The 17,001-nt window shown below is 35.2% G+C and overlaps 1 pseudogene; it reads left to right on the top strand.

The window, feature by feature from the left end:
- Positions 1 to 14,484: 14,484 nt before the first annotated feature.
- LOC148550703 (protein FAR1-RELATED SEQUENCE 5-like) lies at positions 14,485 to 16,800 on the top strand (annotated as a pseudogene).
- Positions 16,801 to 17,001: the final 201 nt, after the last annotated feature.

Genomic DNA, 17,001 nt, shown 5'->3' with positions numbered 1-17,001 from the left:
AGAAAAATACACAAACTCATAGTAAAGTCCAGAAATGTGAATTTTATTTAAAAACTAATAAAAATATACTAAAAACTAACTAAATCATACTAAAAACTATGTAAAAACTAAGTCATTCATGTGGCCGCGATCGCGTGGATACCAGTTTCCTTAAAGCTCTGTTTTGCTTTCTCCTTCCTATTTTGTATGTTTCTTTTTCCATCCTTTAAGTCATTCTGCCTTAGAAAATCTGAAACTACTCAACACACTAATCACGGCATCGAATGGAAATAAAGGTAATTAAAATAATTAATTTTTAAAGCTTAGAAAACATGTTTTTCACAATATGACATAATAAGGAAGGGAAAGTAAAACCATGCAATTAATGTGAATAAGCAGGTGAAGAATTGTATAAATCACTCAAATTAAGCACAAAAGAACTCATGAAATATGGGTTTATCAGCGGTTCCAGTTGCGTTGGAAAGCTAACGTCCGGGGCTTCGATTTGATATATAATATGCCATAGTTGCCCTGACGCTAGGCAACGCGAACGCGCGCTCCACGCAGACGCATCGCAGTGATGAAAATCAGCGTGACAGATTTCTTCTCCAGCGATTTCTGGGCTGTTTTCGACCCAGTTTTCGGCCTAGAAAACACAGATTAGAGGCTATAAAGTGGGAGAATCCATTCATTCATAATCATCAGCTCATAATTCATAATTTTCATATTTTAGATATAGTTTTTAGAGGGAGAGGTTCTCTCCTCTCTCTTAGGATTTAGGATTAGGACTCCTCTTAATGGATTTAGGATTCTTTATTATTTCAACTTACAATTTCTTCTGAGTTCCAAGTTCAATATTCCTTTAATTTAACTTCTATTCTACTTTTATTTGTTCTAGCTTACTAGTTTATTTATTTTTCTTATTGATTCTCTTCTTTTCCAATTTGGCTTATGAACTTTCTAATGTCAGACTTGATTCTCTTTATTTAATATAAATTGAGGTATTTCAGATTTATGATTCTTATTTAGCTTTTTTATATTCTTGGCTTTAATTGATTAACTGGAGGCTCTTGAGTTATTAAACTTATCGTGATTGTTAATTAATTCCTCTAATTGACTGGAATTCCACTAACTCTAGTCTTTCCTTAGGAGTTGGCTAGGACTTGGGAATCTAACTAATTAGTCCACTTGACTTTCCCTTGCATTTCTAAAGGTTAACTAAGTGGGGTTAAACTCAATTCTCATAAGAGTAACTAGGATAGGACTTTCGAATTTTCATACCTTGCCAAGAGTTTTGTTAGATATTAATTTATTAATTCCTGCAATTTATTTTCCTTGTTCAAACCTTTCAAAACCCAAAAGCATTGTTTTCCATAACTAATAATAAGAACACCTCCCTGCAATTCCTTGAGAAGACGACCCGAGGTTTGAATACTTCGGTTTATAAATTTTATTGGGTTTGTTACTTGTGACAACCAAAACGTTTATAAAAAAGGATGATTGCTTGGTTTAGAAACTATACTTGCAATGGGAATTTATTCTGAATTCTAAACCGTCAAGCATGCGTTCTTCAAAATGGCGCCATTGCCGGGGAATTGCAAACGTGTGCCTTATTATTGGTTAATGTAAATATTTTCTTTTGCTTGTTTATTTGTTTTTATTTGTGTTTTTATTTTTGCTTTTTCGTAAATTAAGAGGTTATTGATTTTTATTTAGTTATTAAAAATTTTTCAAAAATTTGTTCTTGGTGTTCATCTTGATCTTCAAGTTGTTCTTAGTTGTTTTCTTCGTTTTGATGTAAAAATTTTAAGTTTGGTGTCATTTTATTGTTTTTCTCTTTCCTCATTAAATTCAAAAATATCTTTTCTCTTTATTTTAATTGAATTTTCGAATTTTCCTTTAAAAAAAAATTTCAGATTTCTATTTTAAAATTTTTATCTTATCTTATCTTAGTTTTAAATTTTAAAATTCAAATCTTTTTCAAAAAATCATATCTTTTTCAAAATCTTATCTTATCTTATTTCAAAATCAAATTTCAAATTTCAATATTTAAATTCCAAAATTCAAATTTCAAAATTTAAATTTAAAATTTTAAAAATTTTTTCAAAATTCAAATCTTTTTCAAAACTTTATCTTATATTTCAAAATTTAAAAATTCAAATTTCAAATTTCAAATTTCAACTTCAAAATCCAAATTTTAAAATTTAAAATTCAAATTTCAAATTTCAAAATTCAAAATTTAATTTTTAAATTTGTTTTTATTTTCGTTTTTAATTTTTATTTGCTATTATGAATTCTCACCCCTCTGGTTTCAAGTTTGGTTCCAATGTTGTTGTAAGGAATGAAAATTATAATGAAAATAGGCATCAAGGTTGGAAGAATCAAATATGGGAGGAGCCACAAGGATTTGATCAACCCTCTTGGCAACAACCCCCTCCAATGCACTATAACCAACAACCATTCTGTGATGCATACCAAGATGATGACTATGGTGGACCCCCTTGTAGTTACCAACAAGTCCCGCCATATGCTTATGAACCATCTCAACACAACTCTGGACCACCATACTCACAAGCCCCTTACCACCAAACACCACCATATGACCCTAACCTATATCCACCATACCAACCACCATATGAATCACACCCAGAACCACCACCTCAATATTCACCATCCCCATATCCTTATCAAGAAGAACCACCTTCCTACCATGAACCCTTTCTCCAAAATAATGAACCCTCCTATCCACCACAACCTCCATTGGATAACAGCGCCCTTAGTGTTATTCTTCAAGGGTAAGAAAAGATGAATAAAAGTGTGCTAAATTTTGCGGCTGCCTTAGGCGAGTTAATAAATCGATTAGCTTCCCAACATTTGAGCACTCAAAGTACTCTCATGGCTGCATGTGGAGAATCAAAAGAAGAGCGTAGCATGAAGGAGACACTAGAAACTTCGGTGGACAATGAGGAACATGGCTTTGTATTGGAACAAGTGGAGGAAGTCATAATAGTTGCAGAGGAAGAAATGGTTGAAGACTTGGGAGATGCTGAACCTCCATGGGAAAGTCAAGACATAGAGCCTCCTTCCAAGACGGTTGCATTTGATGTTGAGGAGGGTGTACAACCTCCAAGGCATGTCATGGTTAAGGAATTGGAAGAGGTCGATCAAGAGATGGAGATTAAAGAAGAAGAAGCACAACCTCCCATGCCCTTGGAAAGTAGTGAAGAGGAGATTAAATTGGAAGAAAGCTACCAAGAGGAAGAGGTTGATATTGAAGAAGCTTGCAAGGAGGTGGAAGTTGTCAAGAAAGAACATAAGGGAGGGGAGCTTGATATCACTTTGCCAAAGCTGCTAGAGACCTCTCCACCTAAGTCACCATCGTCCTTCACAACATTCAAGTGGGTAAAATTCATATCTCTTAGCTTTTTCATTCCACTTGAATATGGTTTACTTGAGACAGATGGTCAACTTAGAGCTCTTTGTGGCTTTAAGAGGAAGATGGTTAGTGGTTGGCAACACAATCCTTGGTTCATTATGGTAGGTAGCTCACGGCTGAATTATCATGGTCAGAAGAATACTAAATTGAATGGGTCTAGGAAGTTGTTTGGCCGCTTTAGTGAGAATTCAGATTGCTTGCCACCCGGATGGAATCATAATGATCAACAAGAAGATGGGTGCAAAAGCAAGATTTGGGACCCCGGAATTCATTCTGGCAATCAACACTCTTGGGGCCTTGTCACCTGCTTTAACCTGCTTGAAGGCTTTCTGCGCCTAATTTGGGATCCCGGAGGCCATTGGAATCACAAACATTGGTGGAGATTTCTAGATGAGTTCAAGCATAAGCCACCATAACAAAGGACTCACCAAATGTCCAACTTAAGGACTCTAACTAAAAGTGCTAGGTGGGAGACAACCCACCATGGTATGATCGTTCCTTTTTTATTTTTATTTAATTTTATTTGTTTTTGAGTTTTATTTTATTTTATTGTATTGAATCTGGAGTTTTGCATAACATCCATATTAGTATTGCATTCTGCATTTTTCATGCATAAAAAAATAATCGCACGCAACGCGACAGCGTCGCTGACGCGCCCGCATCGCTAGTGCATTGGGAAGAAAAGAAAATTGAGCAGAAAGTCACGCGAGAGCGTGGTTGGAGGCGTGCCTTTGGCACAAATTGATCCACGCGACCGCGTCACTGACGCATCCGCGTCATGTGGGAAAAATGCCTCCCACGCATCCGCGTCGCCCACGCGAACGCGTGGCCCTGTAAAATCAACGTAAACGGGTGTTTGACAGCAAGTTAGGATGGAATGAGGCTGGAACGGTGCTAGAAGTACAAGCCTTACCACGCGAGCGCGTGCCCCACGCGTCCGCGTCGATTTGCAAATATGGCCATCCACGCGATCGCGTCAACCACGCGACCGCGTCACCTAAAATTTTGGCAAAATGAATTTCAAACAGAGAGTTGCACGAACGCGAGGCTGCACTCGCGCCAATCGCACAAATCAGGCCACGCGATCGCGTGACCCACGCATCTGCATCACCTGACCTTATCGCACACCACGCGACCGCGTCGCTTGCGCCGCACAACTTATCCAGATCAGCGCCAATTATCTTATCTTTTCTTTTCTAATCCTAATTTCTTCTATCTTTTCTTCTTTCTTCTTCTTCATCTCTTTAACTTCTCATCCCTCTTCACTTCCATTCTACTTTATTTAATTTATTTGCATACTTTCATTCATTGCATTATTTTCATTAGTGTTAGAAATTTATTTGGATCATTATTTTCTATATTTTGCTTGTGAATTATTAAAGGAATTGTTTGACAATTATATATTACCTTTCAAAGGGTTGCTTGCATGTTCAATTTAATACTTTCAATAGCTTATTTACCATGCTTGCTATGTGTTTGTAAAAAATCCCATATGGCATTGTGCACTATTTTTTTATTTCTTTCTATCTACTACTCTAAATGCTTGCTTTTCACAAAACCCTTTTTATATTTTATTACTTAAATATAATTGTTATTACAAACATGTTGTTAATTTGAAAGACTTGGTAATCTAACTTGGACATTGAATGCTTGATCTATGCTACTCATGCATTTGCCAGTATGCCAATAAACACCTTGCATTTAATTGTCATTACATGCACTTGCTATATTTCCATTGATGAACTTTTCACATGTAGTCATGACCATGTGTTAATGTCATTCTTCTTTATTGTGCATTGATTACCACCTTTTCCGCTCTCTTCCTTGCTCTCACCCTTAGCTTTAAAAGTTACCTTCTTTTTCCCTTTTCAGGATGGCCACCAAGAAGGGTAAAGAGAAAGCTACTCCCAAACCACCGGCAAGGAAAGGAACAAAAAGAGCCCCAGCTGAGGAACCACAACCCCCATCCACTTGTATATCTTAGCATGCATCGAGGACGGTGCAATCTTTAAGTGTGGGGAGGTCGATACCGACTTTCAGGGGTTAGTTACCTTCTTTCCAACACCAATACTCTATTTTCTTTGTTTGTTCATTGTCGCATTTGCATATTTGATTGCATATTTGTTTGATTTTATGCATTTAGTCACTACTTGGTTAAAGTAATAAATTTCTTTTTAGGACTCTATTTTTGAAAAATTTCACTAATTTAAATTGAAAATTTTTTTATGTTAAAACTTGTTTGAAGTTGTATTTGGAACATGAATTATAGCCAAGAACACATAACCTGTGAGATTTTGAGCTTATTTATATGGTTACATTATTTAACCATAAATTTTTATTCTTGTGTGTTTTCTTCCCTATGATTGCAATCTTTGCTTTGTTCCATTTTATATGTCTACTATTTAGTGTATTTACATGCTTGCATATGATTGAGGCCATTATTTGAATTTTTACTCACTTATCCCAAATAAGCCTACCCTTTCAATTACCTTTGTTAGCCACTTTGAGCCTTTTTATCCCATTTGTTCTATATTTTACCACATCACTAGCCTTAAGCAGAAAAATAAGTAATCACCCCAATTGAATCTTTGGTTAGCTTAAGATAGAGATTGTGCATCAACTAAGTGTGGGGAAATTGTGGGAACATGGGTTAATAAGAAAATGTATCATGTTTCTAATTTATTTGAATATTGGGAATTTGGGAACCTACTCATGTAAAACCAGAAAAAAATTAAAAATCCATGTGCATTGATAAGTTATGTTTGCTTTTATGATTCAAAAAAAATTTTCAATAAATAAATAAGGAGACAAAATTACCCCAATGCTAAGTTAATAAAAAGATCAATGCACATGTGATAAAAGTAAAGAAATATCAAAAATTTGGTACATGAGTATGGAAATCATACAAAAGTGGGAATTATGGGTAGCTAGGCATGAATTTAACAGTATATAGAGTATATGTATATTAGGTGAGAGCTTAGGTTAGTCAAAAATTCATATTATAGCTCACTTGGCCATACATGTACCCTTACCTTTACCTCAGCCCCATTACAACCCTGAAAAGACCTCATGATGTTTGCATTGGTATACTAAATATTTGTTGATTGGTTAGATGAAGAATAAAGTTTAGAAAGCATGACTAGAGAAGAGTAGAGTGAATTACCCTAGACACTTGAGAGAGTTAGAGTGATATACACTACCAGTAAGGATTCAGTGCTTAATTCTATGTTTCCTGTTTTCATGAGCTATCTTCTTACAAGTTTACTTGCTTTTATTGTACGATTTGAATTAGTGAAATTTGGGTTGTATTTATCTTGAAGAACTTATTTCACTTTTAACCAAGTAGGTAGAAACATCTTAACATGTAGTTGCATTCATATAGATAGGTTGCATTTCATACATCATACCATTCCTCTTCACTCTTTTAGTTCTCTTAAGCTTAGCATGAGGACATGCTAATGTTTAAGTGTGGGGAGGTTGATAAACCACTATTTTATGGTTTATCTTGTGCTCAATTGAGTGGATTTTATCAATCGTTCATACACTTATTCATATGATTTGCATGAGTTTACGTTTTCCTTCCTGATTTTGTGCTATGATTGAAAATATGCTTCTTTGGCCTTATATTTGCTAATATTAATCCTCTCTTATTACCATTAGATGCCTTGATATGTGTGTTAAGTGATTTCAGAGTTTATAGGACAGGAATAGCTTAGAGGATGGAAAGGAAGCATGCAAAAGTGGAAGGAATACAAAAAGTTGAAGAAACTGCAAAGCTATCAGCCCGACCCTCTCGCACTAAAACTATTATAACTTGAGCTACAGAGGTCCAAACGACGCGGTTTCAGTTGCGTTGGAAAGCTAATATCCGGGGCTTCGATTTGATATATAATATGCCATAGTTGCCCTGACGCTAGGTGACGCGAACGCGCGCTCCACGCGGACGCGTCGCAGTGACAAAAATCAGCGTGGCAGATTTCTTCTCCAGCAATTTTTGGGCTGTTTTTGACCCAGTTTTCGGCCCAGAAAACATAGATTAGAGGCTATAAGGTGGGGGAATCCATTCATTCATAATTATCAGCTCATAATTCATAATTTTCATATTTTAGATGTAGTTTTTAGAGGGAGAGGTTCTCTCCTCTCTCTTAGGATTTAGGATTAGGATTCCTCTTAAAGGATTTAGCATTCTTTATTATTTCAACTTACAATTTCTTCTGAGTTCCAGGTTCAATGTTTTTTTAATTTAACTTCTATTCTACTTATTTGTTCTAGCTTACTAGTTTATTTATTTTTCTTATTGATTCTCTTCTTTTCCAATTTGGCTTATGAACTTTCCAATGTCAGACTTGATTCTCTTTATTTAATATAAATTAAGGTATTTCAGATTTATAATTCTTATTTAGCTTTTTTATATTCTTGGCTTTAATTGATTAACTGGAGGCTCTTGAGTTATTAAACTTATCGTGATTGTTAATTAATTCCTCTAATTGACTGGAATTCCACTAACTCTAGTCTTTCCTTAGGAGTTGGCTAGGACTTGGGAATCTAACTAATTAGTCCACTTGACTTTCCCTTACTTTTGTAAAGGTTAACTAAGTGGGGTTAAACTCAATTCTCATAAGAGTAACTAGGATAGGACTTCCGAATTTTCATACCTTGCCAAGGATTTTGTTAAATATTAATTTATTAATTCCTGCAATTTATTTTCCTTGTTCAAACCTTTCAAAACCCAAAAACATTGTTTTCCATAACTAATATTAAGAACACCTCCATGTAATTCCTTGAGAAGACGACCCGAAGTTTGAATACTTCGGTTTATTAATTTTATTGGGTTTGTTACTTGTGACAACCAAAACGTTTGTAAGAAAGGATGATTGCTTGGTTTAGAAACTATACTTGCAACGGGAATTTATTCTGAATTCTAAACCGTCAAGCATCCGTTCTTCACACACATTCACCTCGCATAGAACAGAGTGTACAACGGGTTTACCTTCCAATTGGGAAAATGGACGAACCACCTCCCAGGATTCATCACCGTCCCCGACTGCAATAGCATCACCCCCAAACCACAGAAGCACTTGCCATTGAAGTTCCTATTATGCACTCGTTTTGAAATTGAGCTTTCAGATACACTACAGCTCCCATTCGAAGGTGGAGTAAAGAGTCTTCGCCTCGACATTGGTATATTTTCGAAAACTTTTGTTAATATAAGGCTAGGGTTCGTGTTTGAGATGAGACAAGTTTTGAATTTGAAAAATTTTTGGGGTTTAGGGTTCATTATAACGGTCAAACAGCTCAGCAGGCCACATATGAAGCCCCCCAGGCCACGTAACACCGTGATGTGCCACGTAGGGAGCGTTACTAACAGAGTCAACGCCGGAATAACGATTTGTTAGTTTCGTCTCACGGATGTCATTATTGATAGGTACATTAGGTAATTTCTTTTTTCCGTAGGTAGATTTGTTAGCGTTCTCAACTTTCATGGGTGAAAATGATAGTTTACTCTAAAGAGAATTTAGATAAGTTGACCGAGAGTGCAGCAAACTCTATAAGATTATAGAAGTTCGACAAGGGTGCGGTCTAAAAAAAATGCATTTCGAAAAATAAAGTTAAATTATTTATTTTTAAAAATAATATTTTTTTATTTATTTCAGAAAAAAAAATCCCTTAATTTTATGAATCCTTTATTTCTCCCAAAATCTTATGAACTAACTGCGAAGTGTGCTATGAGGTTGATAAATTTCGTACACAAAAAATGTAACAATAAATAGGGCCCGAAGACAACAACTTTAAGTTTTGGAGAGATCGTATTGCTGAGAATTTTGTTCTTAATGCCGAGAAATTTTGTATTTCAAACTATGAAAATGGCACATCATGCATACAAATTTGGTTTCTTCTAAATTATTCATGGATATGTGAAATACGAAATAATAGCCACAAGCCTAGTCTTAGTTTTGAAATAGCATTTGCGGTTCTTCCAAGGTTTTATAAAGTGAAATATGAATATAGTGTTTTGGAAGAGCTAATTCATGTTAATTAACACACACCGTGAGTATACTTTCTCTGTTCACCTTGTTCTTGATTATATTGTGACAAGGTGACCTTTGAAAAGTTCCTCTTAAATGGAATTTTTCAACTTTTTTGTGTGATCACCGTCTACAATTTAAGAATGATTGTAACTTAATCTAATAATGTTATAAACAAATGGAAATATTAGAGACAAAAATAGAGTTAGTTGATGTTGGCTCAAGTTTAAGACTAAGAAAAAATATAGATTACTTAATACTAGATGTGACTGATGAACGAAATTCTTATGCCGGTATAGAAATTAGTAATGAATCTAATCGTGAGTATAGTCTAACCGACATGCAAATATCGCATCAAACAATTCTAAAATCTATGACCGAGAGTATTAATCCCGGGTCATTCTCCTTAGGAATTGTCTTAGAATGCACATCATTGATTAGGAAGTCTTTTGTGGTTTTGAGAGTTGGTGCAAGAATTTAAGCTAATCAAAGGTAAACAACAATTGGTTAAGATAAAGGCCTTGGCCAAGGATGAGTATTGGAAGTTCCATCATTGTAGTTTCCTTCGATTGTGATAAGAATTGATTATTGCTTCACTTAGTTAACCCCCTAATAATGGAAGAAAGTCAAGTGAAAGTAACTAACTTGAGTCACAAGTCCTAGCCTAACCATAGGGAAGTCTAGCTTTAGTGCACTCCAAGTCAATTAGCAAGTCTCAATTCCTAATCAACAATTAATATTCACTACTCAAGTATCTCCAATAACTCAACTCCTAAGCCAAGTAAGAGAAATCTACTCCATAACTAGGGTTGTCATTTTCACAAACAATTGGTAGGCAATCATAGAAGACATGATGAAATTGAGAGAAAAGAATTGAATTAAAGCTATCTAATCCAAGCAATCATCAACAATCAAGCAATTGAATGAAATTCCTCAATTCATTAATTAAAATTCAAAGTAACAAGGTCACAAATCTATATCCAAGTGAATGAATCAAAAGAACACTAATTAAGAGTAGAAGAAAAGTAGATCTACAACTTGTATCAAAGTGAAAGTGAATTAGCAATGGATCTCACCAAGAAATCAAAGGAGAATTGCAATGGAGAGAGTAAAATCCTAAAGAGAAGTTGGAGTTTCTCTCTCTGAAAGCAAAATGTAACTAACTACCCAAAATAGCTAGAATAATCTCTAATTGTCCCAATCTCCCTAATCCTTGGTCTTCTTATGCTCTTCCCGCCAGAATTCTGCCCCAAAACAGGGCCTTCCCTTGCCTGAAATTGCTGGTCACGTTTTCTTCTTAAAAAATCACGTGCGGCTATCGGCGCGTACGCGCACAGTACGCGTACGCGTCCCTGGGGCTTTTTGCGATCCACGCGCAGGCGCGCAGTGCGCGCGCGCATCCAAGGATTTCTAGCCCAGCCATATAAGCGCGCCGGCTTCTCATTTCGGCTCCATCTAGCCGGCTCTGAGGATGCTCATTCACGCGCACGCGTACGGTGCGCGTGCGCGCCCATGCCCAAATTCCAGAACTCTAATTTATTCCATGCTCCTTCCATTCATGCATGCTTCCTTCATCCCTTTTAGCCATTTTTGCCCTATAACTTCTGAAACCACTTAACAAACGGGTCACGGCATCGAATGGTAATAGAGGGGATTACAATATATCAATTCTAATGCAAAAGAAGCATGTTTTTATCCATGAGGCAAAATTAGGAAAGGGACACAAAATCATGCATTTTTATATGAATAAGTGTGGAAGATCATTGATAAAACCCTCAAAATCTATACATGATAAACCCTAAAAACGGGGTTTATCAGTGACAAAGCATGTAGTTTGTTTCTCCTTATCAAGACTTGTCCCAAAACTAGAGCGGATTGCCAATTAAAATGAATTCAAAATGCTAGCCACTACCTCACTTTATGGTTGATTGGTGAGTAGACTAGTTCATTTAACATGTTTAAAAAATTAATTATAGTTAATCTTAAAAAAATAACAATTGAAAATTAAATTAAAAAAGTCAATTACAACAGAATTTTTTATTATCTTTTAAATTTTTAACTTTAATAGAATTGTTTAAAATAATATCTGTCAATAGAATCATCTTTATTTTGAGAAACAAATTACATAATTTAAATATATATGAAAGTGTAAAATAAAATAAACAAAATCAATGACTAAAAGAAGAATAAAAAGAAAAAAAAGTATAGAGACATAGTTATAATATCTGATATGATATAGGAACCCAATTAAAAAAAATATAGAGACCTAATTGAAAATTTAGTAAACTATATAGACCAATAAAGTAATTAAACCTAAAAATTATATAATAGTTAGTATTTATAGCATTAGTCATCTTTTATTAAAAAAAGAAAAATAAATAAGCTTTGCCCCGACAGGCTTGTCATGCCTTGTCAAAACTCGCAAATTTAGTCGTGTAGGCTTGGCGAGCTTTTTTTATTTAGTGGGTTTCAAATCTTAGTCCGTCTCATTTTTTTTATAGATTCAACGGATCGATTTGCATGAATTCATTTTATTATATCATTTTTATCTAGTATTTAATACATTTTTTTAAAATATATATTTTTATATTTACCACATTTCATCAGAAAAAAATTTGAGGTATTATAATATAATTTTTAAAAGAGAAAATCTCGATGTATCCGAATTTTGAAGAAAACTACATTCAAGATATTATGACCTAACAAAGCAGACAAGGTCAATTAAAAACATATAATACAACCACCACCTTTCAACAATTAAAGTGATCAATTACTTATTGTTAGGGTGTGTTCATATTTAAATAAAATCATTTATTTAATATAATTCAAACTAAAAATCGATTAAAATCACATTGATTTCCATTTGATCAATTTTATTTTTAACAAACTACTTCTATTAGATTATATTTAGGGTTTATCTTTTAAAATTGATCAAATATAATTCAAATTGCACAATAATTTAATATTTTACTTATAATATATTTAATTTATTATATATTTTTATCTTATTTATATATTATTATTTAATAAACAATTTTTGTATGTAAAATTTATTCATGTTACCAACTTAAATTTACTTATATTTTTAATAATAAAATAATAAATTTTTTTTTTAAAAATCGAATAAACTAATCAAATTCAAACCACAATAGTTTGAATTGATTTGAACTGGATATAAAAATAAAGTCAAACTAATTCAATCCAAACAACAACAAATTATATATTTTGGATCAAATTATTATTATTATTTTTAAAATCGATCTAAACTACTTTGCGATTTTGTTTGATCATGCTTCTACTTTTTAAAAGTAACTTATAAAAACTAGCTTCTAAAATATAATTTTATAAAAATTATAATATTTATGTTGGTGCGTTCTATGGTACCCATTATGTTACTATGGCTATAGTGACTACAAGCAACCTACCAATTAAATGTGAACACCTGGCTTTTCTAAAGTAACGTTGACTTTGAGTTATTGTGTTTGAACAGGGTAAAAAGACTAATAATTAGGGTAAACAATTTGAACAAAAATTTAGAAAAAATTATTTTTCTATGCTAGAAAAAAAAATAAATGTTATCCCATCATCCATGAATACTGAGGTATTACATGAGTTATGGTTTCTTGGGTGTGGAAAGACTGATCATTATAGGAAGCATTGGCATACACATTGTCTGTGATCTGCTACGAGAAGAGAAAAAGTGGGAATCCAATGGGAAACCGCCGTTGAGTTTGCTGAAAGATGTCGGAGAACTATTTGTTGTTGGTACTTGTGGTCGAAGAAGACAGATGTTGGAGGCAGGGTAGCAGCGACTGGTGAAGACAGAGCAACTTATGACCTGGTAAGAGAATTTTATGGATTATGTGTATTTTACTTACTTCTGTCTGGTATAGTTTTTCATAGATACTATTTTGAGGGAGAGATGTGTGCCTGTAAAAAATGTACAGAAGACGCCTTTTACCATATCCCATGACTTGACCCAATATTGTGTTTGATTTAGTTAATAACAGTAACTATATGCTTACTAATTTCTTGTAGTGCAAAATTTGTTGTTGGAGTAAGTAGTGTACCAAAATTTAGTAATTTGAAACTAGGTTACTTGTATGAATTTATTTCCATAGTAATTGAGCCTAACATCTTCAAGCGTGGCTACTATTTGGTTTTGTAATACCTTCTTAATGCAATCACTTAGATTCTTGTGGACATTTTGTCATTGTAAAAGTTATGTAGGAGATATAGGGAATGTTAAAGAACTGAAACAACAAAGAAGCCGTGTTGACATAAATTAATAGTAGAGTACCAAATTTTATTGCGTAGTATGAGTACACTTTGAGCATCATGGAGTACACTTTAGGTACAATGGCATTCAGAAATTAAGCTTTTGCAGAGTTAAACTTTTTGTTTTTTGGTCATTTTGATTCAGAGTTGTGGCCTATGAATTGCGGAATTTTGTCTCTATTTCCACCCTAACATAAGCATTTTGCATCATTCATACTTTCCTTTATACATGTATGATTCTTATTGAGTGTGGACGGAAAAGATTAAATTGAGAAAAGAATTCTATTTTGGTTAAGAAGTGAACTCTAATTTATTTCAAATATAAATTCATGATTTGAAACAATTAATTGCATGAATAAAATGATTTTTTTAGATTTTACTCTTTTTATCCTTGTGGTTATCTATTTGTCTTTTCTTTATTTATTCATTAAGAATAATTTTGACATTTCAATATTTAGTAATAATGAACTTGCAATCAGACAAATTTTTTGTCTGATTTAGTTTCAACATTAACGTGAGAGTTGAAATTCACTTGAGATTTGAAAATGATATTTTTTTTGTACTCCAAACCAAATAAAAGAATTCTTTTCTTGATGGATAGCTATTCTGAAGGTGTTCCAAACACAGTATAAGTTGATCCTTGGTTCTTTTGGATGCTGATTAACGATTTTTGGGTTGTATGTGTTATGCCCAATTACCATGCTATTTTTGTCTGAGTTGCCAGCTGACAAATTCTTTGTCTGTTCAGGTATTTGGTGGTGTGAGATGGACAGCGATTCAGAAAGTAGCTCAGAGTTCTCTGCATAGTGGAATGATGGATGGAGCACAGGATCGGAGGCTGACGAATGTGAGACACTAAGGCTTGAGTCGGGGCAATCAGAAGCAGTGGATATGACAATGTTGGATACTGAGAAAAGTCGTAGGGTAGCAGATGATGCAAAAGATCAAGGATCTAGTCTGGCGAATGTGAGGTCAATTGAAGAACCAAATAGTTCCAATCGTTGCGAGGCAGGGGTAACAGCAGAAGATTTGGCTATTGCTGAGTTCGATTCAGTTGAGGAGGCATATGCAAGGTATGTGGAACATGCACGGGTTACCGAGTTTGCGGTTCGAAAGGGAGATTCGGGAAGAGATAATGAAGGTAATGTTGTGAGAAAATTTTTCTTCTGCAATAGAGAAGGATTGTGGGGTAAGAAACATTACGAGAGGATTGATAGACAGCGGGCACACAAACCAATTACAAGAACCAATTGTAATGCTAGGATTGTGGTTCATCTAGACAAGGGTTGTGGAAAGTGGAAGATGAAATCTTTCGTTGCGGATCATAACCATGAACTAGCCCCAGCAGACCACACAAATATAATGGCACCGCATCGGCACATGTCGGAAGGCGACAAGGCCCATGTTCATAGCTTGCACGAAGCAGGTTTCCAGACAACCCAAATCATGAGATTCTTTGCCTATCTCGCAGGTGGTTATCACAATTTACATTTTACAAAGAAGGATCTATATAACTATATCGATGATGTTCGATGTTCCCGCATAGTGGAGGGTGATGCTGTTGCGGCCATTAGCTATCTTAAAGGGAAGACCGAACTTGATCCCCTAGCTGTGGTACAATACTCGTACTGTGCTGAAAACCATTTGGGTAATCTATTTTGGTGTGATGGTCAAATGCAGCATGACTATGATTGTTTTGGTGATGTCTTGGCCTTTGACTCAACCTATAGAAAGAATTTATACAATAGGCCTTTGGTGATTTTTTCAGGTACTAACCATCATAGAAAAACTATTATATTTGGGTTTGGGTTGCTTGAGGATGAGAAGATTCCTTATAAATGGTTGCTAAGGAGTTTTTTTTGGATGTAATGAGGCAAAAGGAGCCGATGGTTGTGGTTACCAATGGAGACGAATCAATGAAGGAGGCTATCCGGAGCGAGTTTCCTAATGCAACACACAGACTATGTAGTTGGCATCTTGCTCGGAATGCTGTCTCTAATATTAAGGATGCTAATTTCTGTAGTGCATTCAAGACTGAGGTGTATGGAAACTTTGTGGTTGAAGAGTTTGAGAATTATTGGGCGGAGATGGTTGAGAGCCTTGGTTTAGAGAACAATGATTAGATTGGAAAAACATACGAGAAGAGGGCGCATTGGGCGAATGCCTATCTGTGTGATAAGTTTTGTGCTGGAGTTAGAACAACATCGAGATGTGAGGAAATCAATTCATCCCTCAAGAAGTTTATTAGATCTGGAAATTGTCTACTTGAGCTCGTGGAGAACCTAGATCGTGTGGTGAAGGATTATTGGAATAATCAGTTCATGGCCGACTTCAAATGCTTGTATTCGGAACCGGTGATGACAACAGGGTTGGAAAGTATTGAGAAGACTGTAAGCAAGGTGTATACGCGAGAAATATTCTTTGAGGTTAAGAAACAAATAGAGTCAGTTGCTGCGTTGCTCGTGCTTCATCATGAGACTTATGGTACCATTCAAAAGTTCATGTTAAGGAAGTTCCGAAGGCCCCGTAGAGTTTATACTGTTTTATACGATAGCAGTTTCGAAAATTATGAGTGCTCGTACAAGTTGTAGAACAGTCTTGGGGTCCCTTGTAGTCATATATTTTATGTGATGAAGGAGCTTGAGATAGAGGCGTTGCCGAGGCGATTAGTGCTTCGCAGTTGGTGTAAAGATGCAAAAACATAAAGTTGGTACGGTTCCAGTGGCCGATCCGGAAAAGGCGTTTCGGGTACGTTATGGGTCCCTGTGGAGTGCATGTATGTCTATGTGCTATATAGCCACTCAGGATGGAGACACGTATGAGAATGTTCTTTCCCAAGTGGCAAAACTGACGAAGGAAATTGAGTCAGTGGGCCCACGAGGCGGAAGGAACCGATTTGGGAGAGCAGGCGACGACCATGTCAACATGCTGGATCCAACTATTGTAAAGTCGAAAGGTGCTCCCAGGGGCAGTACGAACGTAAAAATGGGAAGGCGATGTAGAAGGTGCAATGGGCTTGGGCACGACCGTAGGAATTGTACTACGAGGAACGAACAACCAGATGATGAGGTTAGTGTCTGATTGGTTTCTTAACGTGTGAGTAGTTTAGGTCTGTTATGTTGTGTGATGTACCATTCAAAATTCAGCAGTGTTATTTTGATTGAGCAGTGTTGTCTTGTATTTTATGATTTTGTAGGTAGTAGGAACTATGAACAGCAAATCTCAAATTTCTTGTAAAAGGGTTCGACGAGGTTAGGCATTCGCCAATTGGTGATGTGCAGA

The sequence above is a fragment of the Arachis ipaensis genome, chromosome B7 (genome assembly GCF_059453495.1).
Source record: "Arachis ipaensis isolate K30076 ecotype BB chromosome B7, ASM5945349v1, whole genome shotgun sequence".
NCBI lineage: Eukaryota > Viridiplantae > Streptophyta > Magnoliopsida > Fabales > Fabaceae > Arachis > Arachis ipaensis.
Note: the sequence above shows the minus strand (reverse complement) of the source record. Positions and strands in the feature narration are given on the sequence as shown.